Source organism: Neopelma chrysocephalum, unplaced genomic scaffold, assembly GCF_003984885.1.
Source record: "Neopelma chrysocephalum unplaced genomic scaffold, ASM398488v2 Primary Assembly neopelma1_172, whole genome shotgun sequence".
Lineage (NCBI taxonomy): Eukaryota > Metazoa > Chordata > Aves > Passeriformes > Pipridae > Neopelma > Neopelma chrysocephalum.
Window position 1 is genome coordinate 159,757 of NW_020897834.1, and position 11,814 is coordinate 171,570.

The following is an 11,814-nucleotide window of genomic DNA, read 5'->3' on the forward strand; positions in this document are numbered from 1 at the left end:
GCCGCCCCGTTCTGGGGTTGAGCCGAGGGACAGCCTCGCTCTCCCCTCAAAGACCCATTTTCCTTCACAGCCTCGTTCCCTCTCGCAGCCCCGTTTTCCCCTCAGCCACTGCTCTCCCCTCACAGCTTTGCTTCTCTCTCACATCCCTGCTTCCCCCTCACAGCCCCGCTCTGCCGTCACAGCCCGCTTTTCCGTCACGGCCCCAGTCTCCCCTCACAGCCTCGGGCTCTCCCCTCACACCCCGTTCTCCCCTCACAGATTCATTCCCCCTCAGCCACTGCTCTCCCCTCACATCCCATTCTCCCCTCACACCCTGTTCTCTCCTCATAGCCCCGTTCCCCCTCACAGACTGGTGCTCTCCCCTCTCACTCTGCTCTCACCTCACAGCCCCATTTTCCCTCTCAGCCCCATTCCCCCCTCACAGCCCCATTTCCTCTCACAGCCCCATTCCCCCCTCACACCCCGTTCTCCCCTCACACCCCGTTCCCCCTCAGCCGCTGCTCTCCCCTCACACCGGCGGTGCTGCTGTGCCCATCAGAGAGGAGATCCCGGGCTGCAGTGGTGCCCTTGGTTATGTTTTTGGCTCATCTACGCTTATAGATGATATTGGTGATCCTCCAGGCTCAAAGGCTGCAGTCCTGCCATCCAGCTCTTGTATTAGAGACCAGTGACTCATTTTGTCCTGTCCTTGTTCCAAAAGAAATGCTGAGCCTTTCCAAGGCCATGGGGTCTTGTGTTTGCCCAAAGAGAACATTTCTGAGAGATCTGGCTCTAGAAGTATCTCAATTTTACCCCATTTTCTGTGTCTGCACCTTTCAGGTGTGCAAATACCCTCATCCTTGGACCTGCTCCAGTGGCGGCTCCCTGTGAGGCTCCACTCTGCTGCTGGAGGGGTCGAGGTGATTCTCTGGCATTTTGCTGGTTTACCTGGTGCAGATTTACCTGTTCTGTGACACTGGATAAAGCCGGGATTTAATTCTTTTTCAGGTAAAAAAATCCACCGATAGAAAAAGGGACCCAAACTTCTGGTTTAACCTCTAGAAACAGAATCAATTAGGTTGGAAAAGACCTCCAATTTCATCGAGTCCAACCTGTGACCAATCCCTACCTTGTCAAACAGCCCAGAGCACTGAGTGCCATGTCCAGTCATTCCTTGGACACCTCCAGGGATGGGGACTCCACCATCTTCCTGGGCAGCCCCTTCCTAAGTTTAACAACCCTTTCCAGGAAGAAATTCCTCCTGATGTCCAAGCTGAACCTCCCCTGTTGCAGCTTGAGGCTGTTTTCTCTCCTCCTGTCCCTTGTTCCCTGGGAAGAGAGCCTGACCCCCCCCCAGCTCCCCGCTCCTGTCAGGGAGTTGGAGAGATACCTTCAGCCAAAAATACATGTCAATCAGAGGGGAGCGGTTGTCTGGGAGATAGTTCTGTCTGTCTGATAGTTTTAACTTTATAAATTAGTAAATAATTGAGACTGCTCGTTTTAGGGTTTGTAGAATGTACTTGCTGTGGAGGCTGCCAGGCTTTAAAACTGCTCCATGCAGCCAGTATGGGAATTGCCAATGTAAAAGTGTTTTCACAGAATCCCAGAAGGGTTTGGGTTGGAAGGGACCTTAAAGCTCATCCTGTTTCACCCCTGCCATGGGCAGGGACACCTTCCACTGTCCCAGGTTGCTCCAAGCCCCATCCAACCTGGCCTTGGACACTTCTAGGGATCCACCCACAGCTCCTCTGACCAACTTGTGCCAGGGCCTCCCCACCCTCCCAGGAAAGAATTCCTCCCCAGTATCCCATCTAACCCTGCCCTCTGGCAGTGGGAAACCATCCCCCCTTGTCCTGTCACTGCGTGCTCTTGTAAATAATGGTGTAAATAGTTTTCTCACCCCATTGCTGTAATGTGTAAAATCCTAGCCCTGCCACGGCTGCATTCCCTCCCCACTCACTGGAGCCTGTACGGGACTGTGGCCTAAGTCAGCTGGACTGATCCAAGGAAATATTCCATGGGAATAATCCTGGGTATTAGATGCACAAAGGGCCCCTAATTCCTTCCTCCTACTCCAGCGTTGCCAAGCGGAAGAAGCTCTTTGGTGCTAACTCAGAGATGTCCCTTCCGAGCAGAGCCCTGGGCCTGGCCAGGCACAGTCAGTGCTGGGACAGGGCTGAGTTTGTGCAGGTTTAAAAGCCACATGACCACAGGGATTTTCTGTTACTGACTTTCACCAGACTAGTGAGGAGGTATTTTTATCTCCTCTGACATGCCTGTTGTCACAGCAATCTGTTCTTCTGTGTTCTCTTGCAGCCCAAAGGTACATCCCACTGCTCCTTGTGGGGCTGGAGGAGGCTGGATTGACACCTGGAGGAAGCAGCTGAACTGGTGACAAGACACTGGAAAATGCCCTTGGAGGAGGCAAAGGAATGGCCCAGGCAGCTGAGAGACCACGGGCAGGGATCAGGTTTCTTAGGTGAGTGCCTTAAAAACAGACCCAGCCAGCAACAAGATGAGCTTGAAAGTTGCATTTCAGTTCAAGTCCCTTTTCCAAGAGACTGGTTTCCGATTCCTTGGATGGGAGGGTGAGCTGGATGTGCATTTCCTGCATAGTGATGGGAGGGAGAACTCACACACACCTCCAGGAGACCATTTCCTGGTCCCTTCCTTGCTGGCTTTCTCCCTGCCCAGAAGCCTTTTTGCCTGTCCCAGATAACTGGGATGCAGCAGGCTCAGTTATCTTCTGGAAGTCACTGTTTTTAAAGCCCAGCAGCAGCGGCAAAAGAGAGTTTGCCTGGAGGGAGCAGGATTTGCTGCTTTATTTCTCCAAAAGCTGTTGCTCAGCTTTGTGCTCATTCCCAAGTGTTTTGTGTTTCCTGAATTTCTCAGGGTGTCTAATGCAGGTCCCTTCAAAAACCTTTCCAGTAGTGGGTCCCGAACCCTTCCTGAATTCCCAGTAATTTGGGTTAACTTTAGCTGCTGCCCTGCAGGGATCTGGAGCTAACACAGCCCTCTGGCAAGAGGCTTCATCCTGCTTTGGAGACCTCGGGGTCAGCAATGGCACCGTGGAGCTGTTGGTTCCCCATTCCTGCCTTTGTTGGCAGCAGACAGGTGAGAGGTGCCTCAGAGGAGCCTCCCATGGGCCAGTGGGAATAGAGGCCAAACACAATTCCTGTGGCATGGAGGGAAAGGGAATCGGAGATCAGCCCAGGAAACAAAGAAACACAAACGTGCAAAAGAGGGGAAGGACGTCAGGCGTCGCTGTTAATGCCCTGAGCTGTCCCTGTCCCCTGACCCACGGAATGAGGCCTCGCTGGCACTCGTGGTGTCAGTGCCTGAAGGACAGGTGGCATTTTTGTTAACAAGGCTGAGGACACACAGGAACAGCTTGTCCTTGTTCCCTGTGGACACGGGTGTGGGTGACAGCACTGCAAACCTCCTTCCGGCGCAGCGCTGGGCTCACATCACCTGCCACGGATCTCAAGGGCAATTTATTTTAAATTGTGAACTCACAGATTGACTTGTAAATGTTCTAGAAATACATCCCGCCGTTATAAAAGCATCCTATAATTCAGGGAGGAGACATTTCATTCTTCACCTGCAACAAGATGATCTGGTCTTTGTATTAAGAGCAAAATGAAATGCTTTGAGAACTGTAAACGGACAAGAGAAGATTCGAAGGTGCTTGGGCACTGGGCCAACCTACAGGGCTCTTCCTTGTGCAGAGTGGTTGGTTAGGCCAAGGAACAGCAATTCTCCTCCTCTGTTTGCTGTCAGCTCCCTTACCACTCCAAGGAAGTGGTTTCTGGTGTTGTGCCTCAGTTTCCTCAGTCGAATGGTCCTCAGCAGTGCTGTGAGGGTGGCTGAAGAGCTTGTGAGGATCACAAGACCTGCTTGTGAGGGTGAGTTCTTGAGGGCTCCTCCCAACATGAAAGACCTGATGGTCTTAAAAAGCCGTGCAGAGGCCTGATGGAGATTTGTGAGCACAACAAACCCTGTCAGTCACAGGCAGGAGCAGCTGGTGTGCGCGTGGGAGTTGACAGGAGATGTGGCTCTCCCAGCACGCTGGACTCTGATAACCTGGGAGATCCGGTGTCACCGTGCGTGTCACAGTGTCACTGTGTGTCCTTGGGTCATGCACAGACAGGCTGGTGTTGTGAAGGACCCTCTGTCAACCGTGACCTCCCCAGGGATGGGAACAGAGCAACCACTAACGTACCAGCCATGGGAGGGGAGATCTGGACCATGGAGTTTGGTGTTGGGTTTGTGGCTCACAGCTGGGCAGCAGTGGAGTTGTGATGGTGAGGAGACCTGGGCTGTCTGGGGAGGGTGAGGGGAAAACAACCCAGACATGGCTGATGCCCCAAAGGGCTCCACTTGTGCTTCTCCACCTTAGTTGTGTTTAACCATTTCATAGGCTGCTTCTGCCCCTAAATTGGAGACCATTGCTGATCTAAATAATCACAAATTATGTGCCACGGGAGGTTTAGGTTGGACATTAGGAAGAATTTATTCACAGGAGGGGTGATTAGATGTTGGAACAGGCTGCCCAGGGAGGTGGTGGAGTCACTGTCCCTGGAGGTGTTTAAGATGGACGTGGCTCTCAGTGCTCTGGTCTAGTTGACACCATGGTGTTTGGTCAAAGGTTGGACTCCATGATCTCAGAGATCTTCTCCAAGCCAGCTGGTTCTGGGATTCTGTGAAACAGGACAGCTGAGGAGAGAGGCCTTGTCTGAGTCCAGCCAAGCCCCTGCAGTGCAGAGCCCAGGGGAGACAGTGGCTGCAGCCCAGGGCACTGCTCTGGCCATGGGCCCACACTGCTGCCCTCTGTCTGAGCTCTCTGGGCTTTCCCAAGTAAACAGAGGCCTCATTAGAGGGAAAAGGGAATTCTCTGGTGCCAGAGGTATTTTTTCAAGAGCCAATGCTCTGTCCTGGAGCTTGGGAGCCTGTTGTGGTGGTGCAACCCTGCTGAACTACATGGGAGCTTGAGCAGCAGCCTCCTGGGATGGAGGTTACTCCACTGGAATGGGCAGGGGACACACTGACAGAGCTGGGGGAGATGGACACTTCACAGAGCCAGCCCCAAAATGTTTGTCACCCTCCAAGACAGTGGTGCAGAGCACTGCCTACAGCAGAGACAGAGCCCTTTTGGATGTGTAGACGTCTGTGAAGCACCAGTGACACCCTTCCTGCTGTCTTCCCACAAATGTGGGGTGTGGGGGAAGAGGGGAAGGGATAAAACAGGCGGGTTGTGGTGGATCCTGTTTGTGAGACTGAGCCTCTGGCGACTCCCCCGCTCTGCACCCCGTGGGTGTCCCTGGCAGTCTGTCCCCTCCTGCCTTGGCAGAGGAGCACTGCAGTTGGCACTCCTTTCACTGACACCTGATTCAGCCAAAAATAAGTTTTTTCTAAGATTTTTGATGGAGTTGCATGAAACACCAGAACATTTATGCCTTAAGTGTATTTTTGGCCTCGGGCCTGCCGGGGCTCGGTTTTACCTTCTATGGTCATGCAGGAGGGCTGCAGTGATCCCAGCCCAACTCACACTGGGATCTGCTCCTTCAGCCTGGTCAGCTCGGAGCTGTTGAGCTGGGCTGGTGGTCAGGGATCCCTCCTGCTTCCAAGTGGCTGTCCTGGTTTAACCCCAGCTGGCAGCTCAGCCCCACACTCACTCACTCCCTCACTCCCCTGCAGTGGGATGGGGGGAGAATCAGAAGAGTAAAAGTGAGATAACTTGTGTGTTGAGATAAATCAGTTTAATCAGTAAAGCAGAAGCCCTGCACTCAAACAAAGCAAAACAAGGAACTCATTCACTGCTTTCCAACAGCAGGAACAGTGGGGGAGAATTCTCCACGTGAGATCAAGGAAGTCTCTCCTACCAGAGGTCACTGCCTTGGAGGCAGTTTGTAGCCAAGCCCCCATGGTTTGGAAGGGTTGCTCAGTGCAGCATTGGACCACATGTCTCAGCCCTCTTCCAGCTTGCACAGCTGGGCTTGTGCTTCCCCAAAAATTCCCAAGTAGATACAGAATTCATCATCTGCTGACCTGCTGTGCTGAGCCAGTGCTAAGCAGCTGCTCTGTTTTGGAAAGGATGGAGGGGTTTGTGGGGAGGCCCCTGGGCAGGATGAATTTCTTTGTGTCAAAGGGCTGGTAGGACTGGGAGGGGGCTGTGGTTACAGGATCCCACCTGTGTTTGGCTCCTTTGGAGCAGGGTGCTCTGCAGAAATGTTGATAGCAACTTGGAGAAATGACTCAGTTGTGTTTGGAGGAGGTGATTTTCAGTGCCAGTAAAAGCTCAGTTTCTCTGGCAAAGAAGAGAACACAAAAATGTTAATAATTGGGCAAGTTGCCTCAGTGCAACCCAAATGTTGTTGTGCCTTCTCAGCTCTGCCATCAGCCTTTAATTTGGAGGCCCCAGAGGGGCCATCCCTGGATATCCAGCAGTGTGAGGGGAGTTTTGCCTCTCCCTGCAGAGCTGACCTCGAGGAGGAGGAGATCCATGGAGACTCCAGCTACAATAGCTCATCATCTGCTGCATGACCCAGCCCTGGAGAGAGCTGGGGGTTTGTCAGGGGGGTTTGCAGCTCTTGGAAAAGGGACAGAGAATGAGCACAAGCCTTTATTTCTGTATGACTTGGAGGAATTAAAATGTAAGCCAGGAAAACAAAGGACAGGCAAGTGGGAAGCTTCTGAGGGCTGTCTCCACAGCTTTTGTTGTCAGCTGTGTTGAAATACATGTATTTATGATCAATTAAAGAGACATATTACAGTCATCTGACATCATTGGTGTCACCCCAGCTGTGCTGAAATGAGCCCAAACTGTTGTGTTTCCAGCTGGGGGACTCCTCTCCAGGAGGGATTGCCTGTGGTGTGGGGTTTCCCCGTACGTGATCTTTTCGGGTCAGCCTTGCTCCCCAGAAGGCAGTGACACTTTTGTTCGAAATTATTCCATCCTGTCTAAATTAATCTTTTTGTTGCTAATCTGGGCAGTAATGAGATCGCGGCGTGGCGGGCGGTGCTCTCCTCATACATGGGGCTTGTATTAAAAATAGATGCTAAAATAGAATTTCTTGGGCCCTTTCAAACTGATCCTGGACCTTTGTCAAGAGATGTCCGTGCTTTTCCTCCCCCAGCATTCCTCCCTCCTTGGAATCCTGCTTCCCTCACGATTTTTTGATTAGCATCGCTTGCTGCCGTAGATATTATTTCTCAGATTATGTTTCACCCTCCCCTTCTCCGTATCCCACTGCAGCCACAGAGCAGGACAATCCCTCATCCTGGTCTCAGCAGGGCAGGAGGGGATAATGTTGCTGACAGAACACTACAGGAGGCAATTAACAGCTTCTCCAGCAAGCAGGCCCTGATTGGATACGGGTTATTCCACACTAAACAAAGAGCCATTCCAGAATCACAGCATTCCAGAACCATTATGGTTGGAAGGGACCTCTGGAGATCATCCAGTCCAACCCCTCTGCCAAGCAGGAGCAGGTGACACAGGAATGTATCCAGGTGGGTTTGGGATGTTTCCAGAGAGGGAGAGTCCACGCCCTCCCTGGGCAGCTGTTCCAGGGCTCTGCCATCTTCCATGGGAAGAAGTTCTTCCTCATGTTGAGGTGGAACTTCTTGTGTTTTAGTGTATGGCCACTGCTCTTCATCCTGTCATTGGCCACACTGAACAGAGTCTGGCACCATCCTCTGACACTCACCTGTGAGATATTTATATCAGAGTCACTTCTCAAAGAAACTTCTCCCTGGAGGGGAAGATAAAGGAGGGCCTGGGGACAGAAGCTGCTCTGCATTTCTGCTGTGCTGGCTTTTTGCTGGGCAGGATTATTCCGAGAGTGGGTTCCAAGAGGTACTTTTTGTCAGGAGTGGCCTGTGTGGGTGTGACACACCACACCTGAGTGCCTCCATGTCACCAAGGCCATGCTGGATGGTTCTGAACTTCTGGCTCTGCAGAACAAATGGTCCCATGAGCAGTGGGAAAGACCCCAAGATCCTGTTTCCCTGCGTTGCTGTTTTGGACTCAGTGTGATGCAGAGCAAGATTCAGCCCCTGGCTGTAGGTGTGAGAAAACTCTGTGGAGGGAAGTGTTTGCCCTTTCTGTGGAAACGTGGGTGTTCTGCACTGCTGGGAATCACACACCACCCAGAGCAGCCTTTGTGCAGGGAGAAGGGTCAGCAAGTATCTGGTGCAGCACTGGAAGATACTGGTGGGTTACTGGGAAGTGCTGGTAGGTGATGGGAAGGCTGACACCAACATCAGTGAGTGTCCACTCCTGAAGCTCCTGAACCTGCTGCAGGGAGGTGGAGTCTCCACTGGAGCCTTGCTGCAGGCCTTGGAGAGCTCCAGAGGTGGTGGGAGAGCTGGAGAAACTCCTTCTGCTCCAGAGGGGGCTCTGGGCTGCTCAGTGACCCACAGGCTGCCCACCCTTCCAGAGCCAGCCCTGTCCTGCTGCTGCTGAGCTGTTTGCTCACCCCAGGCTCCCTCCAAATGCCTGCCCTGGCCTGACAGGTATCTCGTGGGTGGCCGTGCCCATCCCAGTCCCCCTCCCAGCTGGCCCTATTTCTGGAGTTCAAATGTTGGCAGGTAGGGGGGGTGAGACATTTGAAGCACGAGGGCCTGTTGCCGGGGAGGGGGAGGGATATTTATCTGAGCTGATGAAACTTCTTGTCATTGCCCAGGGTTGGCAACTCTGCACATGTGTTCTGAACCATCATTTCCAGGGCACGAGTGGGCTTGTTATTCAGGACAAAGCAAACAAAGCGTTGTTGGAGTGGGCAGAGGGATTTCTACCTGAATAAATTATGCCCAGTTATCACCACCTGGATGGCAGTCACGTGCCAAGGGCTGAGATAACATCACTCCCTTTGAAGTTCAACAGGCTCCTTTGTCTTTTCCAGGCACACAGGGGAGGCCACTCAGCTGCAGGTCAGACGGGCAGGAATCTCTCCCTGGTGATTTAAAGAGGTCCCTGTCACTGTCCCCATTCCTTCTTTTGCCTTATCCACAGAAAGCTGCTGCTGGTGACCTGCAGTTGCTCAGCAGGAACTTGCTGCTTCATCTTCAGTGGCTGGTTTCTCCAAACCCTTGGATGAGGGTCCTGGCTGTGCTGGGATTCCCCCTTAGATCTCTGCAGTTCTTCTACCTCAAGTGCAACAGAAATAGGCAAAGTTCTCCTCAAAATTGATCTTGCTGTGACGGGCAGATTTCACAGCCCCTCCCCAGTGTTGGTGACTCTTTCCTTGGTGGGGAATGCTCATGACAGGCAATAAGGGATGGCCAGGTAGCCCATGGGATTGGTGACCAGCTCTGCGGGGTGTCTGGGGCAGGGACCACCACTGTATTCACAGTGACCAGAGCAGTGAGCTGTGATCCTACAAACAAACCACTGTCGTCTCTGTTGCTTCCTCCCATGAGAGCCAAAAACACCTGAGCAGGTGCAGCTCTAGAAGAGTTTGGGCTTGGATTAGAGACTTCAGAAGTCCCTTCCCTAAACACAGACATGACTCAGGGCATTGCACAGAGAGCAGTGGCCAGAGGAGCACCCCTCTGCGGATGCTGGGCCAGAAGGGGTTTGTTTCTAACCCAAAGCAGGTAATACTTGGGTGTCTCTGCAGACTCACCTCCTGTTTGCCCAAAAGCAATCTCAAACCACTCAGGCCAGACAGGGTATGACAGGCACAGCTGCCTTGAGCACTCACCTCCCAGGTCACCCACAGCCCAAGTGGCCCCAAAGGGTGCTGCCACTGCCCCCAGCCACCACAGCTGCTGGAAACCAGCTCCTTCTGCTGGCTGAAGGTTCTCTTGCTCTCTGAGACCCAGGAAGCCCCTGACATGGTTGAGAGAACCAAGGCTGGAGCACCAGAGCTGCTGGGAAAGAAAGGTTCTTCATTTCATTGCTCTTTCTGGTCCTTAGACAAACATTTCAATGCAGATGCTGAGGACCTTTTAATTCACTAGAATTTGCCCATGTGTACCATTTCTTCCAAAGTCAGTCCCTTTTTGGGAGGCCTTAGGTTTCTCCACAGGGCTGATGAGCCAGATACTGTGTGTGTCCAGTCCTCTTCTGGGGAGAGAAATGAATTTATTCACCTCCCTCAAAGGGCTGGTGAAATACCTGGTGCTGGTCACTCATGTGAGTGATACCAGGAGCTGGAAGGGGCAGCTGGCAGGACATTAATGGCAGCTTGTTTGTGCTCTGAAAAGGCCAGAGACACGTGGCTCCAGAGCTGAGAGGGATCCGTGTCCTCCAGGCTCTTACCTCCCCCCATAGCCAGAGTGGTGGCCATGGTTCTGCACACTCCTGGAGGAGGGGCTGCCCTGATCCCTGAGCTCTTCTTTTTCTTTGGGCAAGTCCTGCAGGGCAGTGGTGCCCACCCATCCACCCCCCCGTTAGTGCCAGCTCCTGGTGACATTGGTCAGGTCACCCCAACACCAGGTCACACCTCTGAAGACTGAGGGCAGTGTCAACTTTCCAGTGGGGAAAGTGGGTTCATGCTCCCCTGAGACTGAATCACAGAATCATTTAGGGTGGAAAAGGCCTCTGAGATCATCGAGTCCCCCCTGTGCCCAATCTCCCCCTTGTGCCCCAGCCCAGAGCACTGAGGGCCATGTCCAGTCCTTCCTTGGACACCTCCAGGGGTGGGGACTCCACCACCTCCCTGGGCAGCCCCTGCTCCCTTCTTCCTGACAACCCTTTCCAGGAAGAAATTCCTCCTGTTGTCCAAGCTGACCCTCCCCTGGCACAGCCTGAGACCTTTTTTCCTGAGCACAACAAGGCTGCAGGGGTGGCTGCAGCAGGACCTGTCTTGGTCAGAGCTGACGGAGCCCCTGTGATGTCAGTGGTGAGGGGAGCACAGCCAGTGCTTCACCCTGAACCCCTCCCTTGCAGTGGAATGTTTCTCTGACCACAAAACCAGCCCCTCTCCGTGTGCTCCTTCAGGCACTGGCAGCTGAGCCCGAGCAGAGCTCAGAGCTCCAGCCAGGCTCAGCTTTCCTGCTCCAACCCAGAGGCTGTGACAGTGGTGCTGGGCAAACAGGAAAGGGAGGTGAGGGAGCAGAGGGCAGAGCGAGTCTGTGCCCCCTCTCCCGCTGCAGAGGTGTTTATCCTAGTGACAAGTGCTGTGGGCCTTTCATAACTGCTGCATTAGCAGAGGATCAAGTGGCACTTAATGGGAGCAGTCTGCCTCACCAAGTGTGATGGAAAAGGTCAGGGGGGTCGAAGGGAAAACATTTGCAGCAGGCTGACACAAGCCTTGGCTTCTGCCTGACAACAGGTGCCAGTTTGATGGGCTGCCCTCCCCGCCCAGCATGTTTGCTGCTCTCCCTCCTTCCGTGTGCTGGCTCAATGTTTTGCACCGGCTCCATGGAGCATCTGCTGAGCTCCGTGGGTGGCACACAGGGAATACAGCCCGCTGCAGAACGCAGGGGAAAGGTGATTTGAGGCCAAATGTTGGCCTCTGAATGAGGGAAAAGCAGGGAGTCAGGGCTGTGGCAATGCTTCCTTGGGGAACTGCTCCAAGCCAAATGGGCCGGTTGACCATGGCTGGGCTCTTCAATGGCACAATAAACAGCTTCTTTCCTCAAGGCTACTGGTTTTGCTGGGTTTTGTCTCTCCCTGCTCTTGGACCTATGTTGGGTTTGCTGTAACAAGGTTGTTTGGTCTCAGCCAACCTCCAGTTTGAACACCCCCAGTTTGTCCAAGCCAGCTGAGCTCTTGCTGCTGCCCCTGGCAAGGCTGTCCCTGCAGTCAGACACATATTGATTGCCTTGCATGTCTCCTCACCCTCCTCTCCTGCTGCCTTTGGTGTCCCATCTGTCTTACATGTT

The 11,814-nt window shown here is 53.3% G+C and overlaps 1 long non-coding RNA gene across 2 annotated transcripts; it reads left to right on the forward strand.

The window, feature by feature from the left end:
- Positions 1–477: 477 nt before the first annotated feature.
- On the forward strand, positions 478–11,553 carry LOC113976584. 2 transcript variants are annotated; one of them, XR_003537117.1, is made up of 4 exons: positions 478–609; positions 820–987; positions 2,296–2,458; positions 11,262–11,553. It is a non-coding gene; the product is annotated as an uncharacterized LOC113976584 (long non-coding RNA). The 2 variants fall into 2 exon arrangements; XR_003537116.1 differs by having other exon boundaries at positions 478–987.
- Positions 11,554–11,814: the final 261 nt, after the last annotated feature.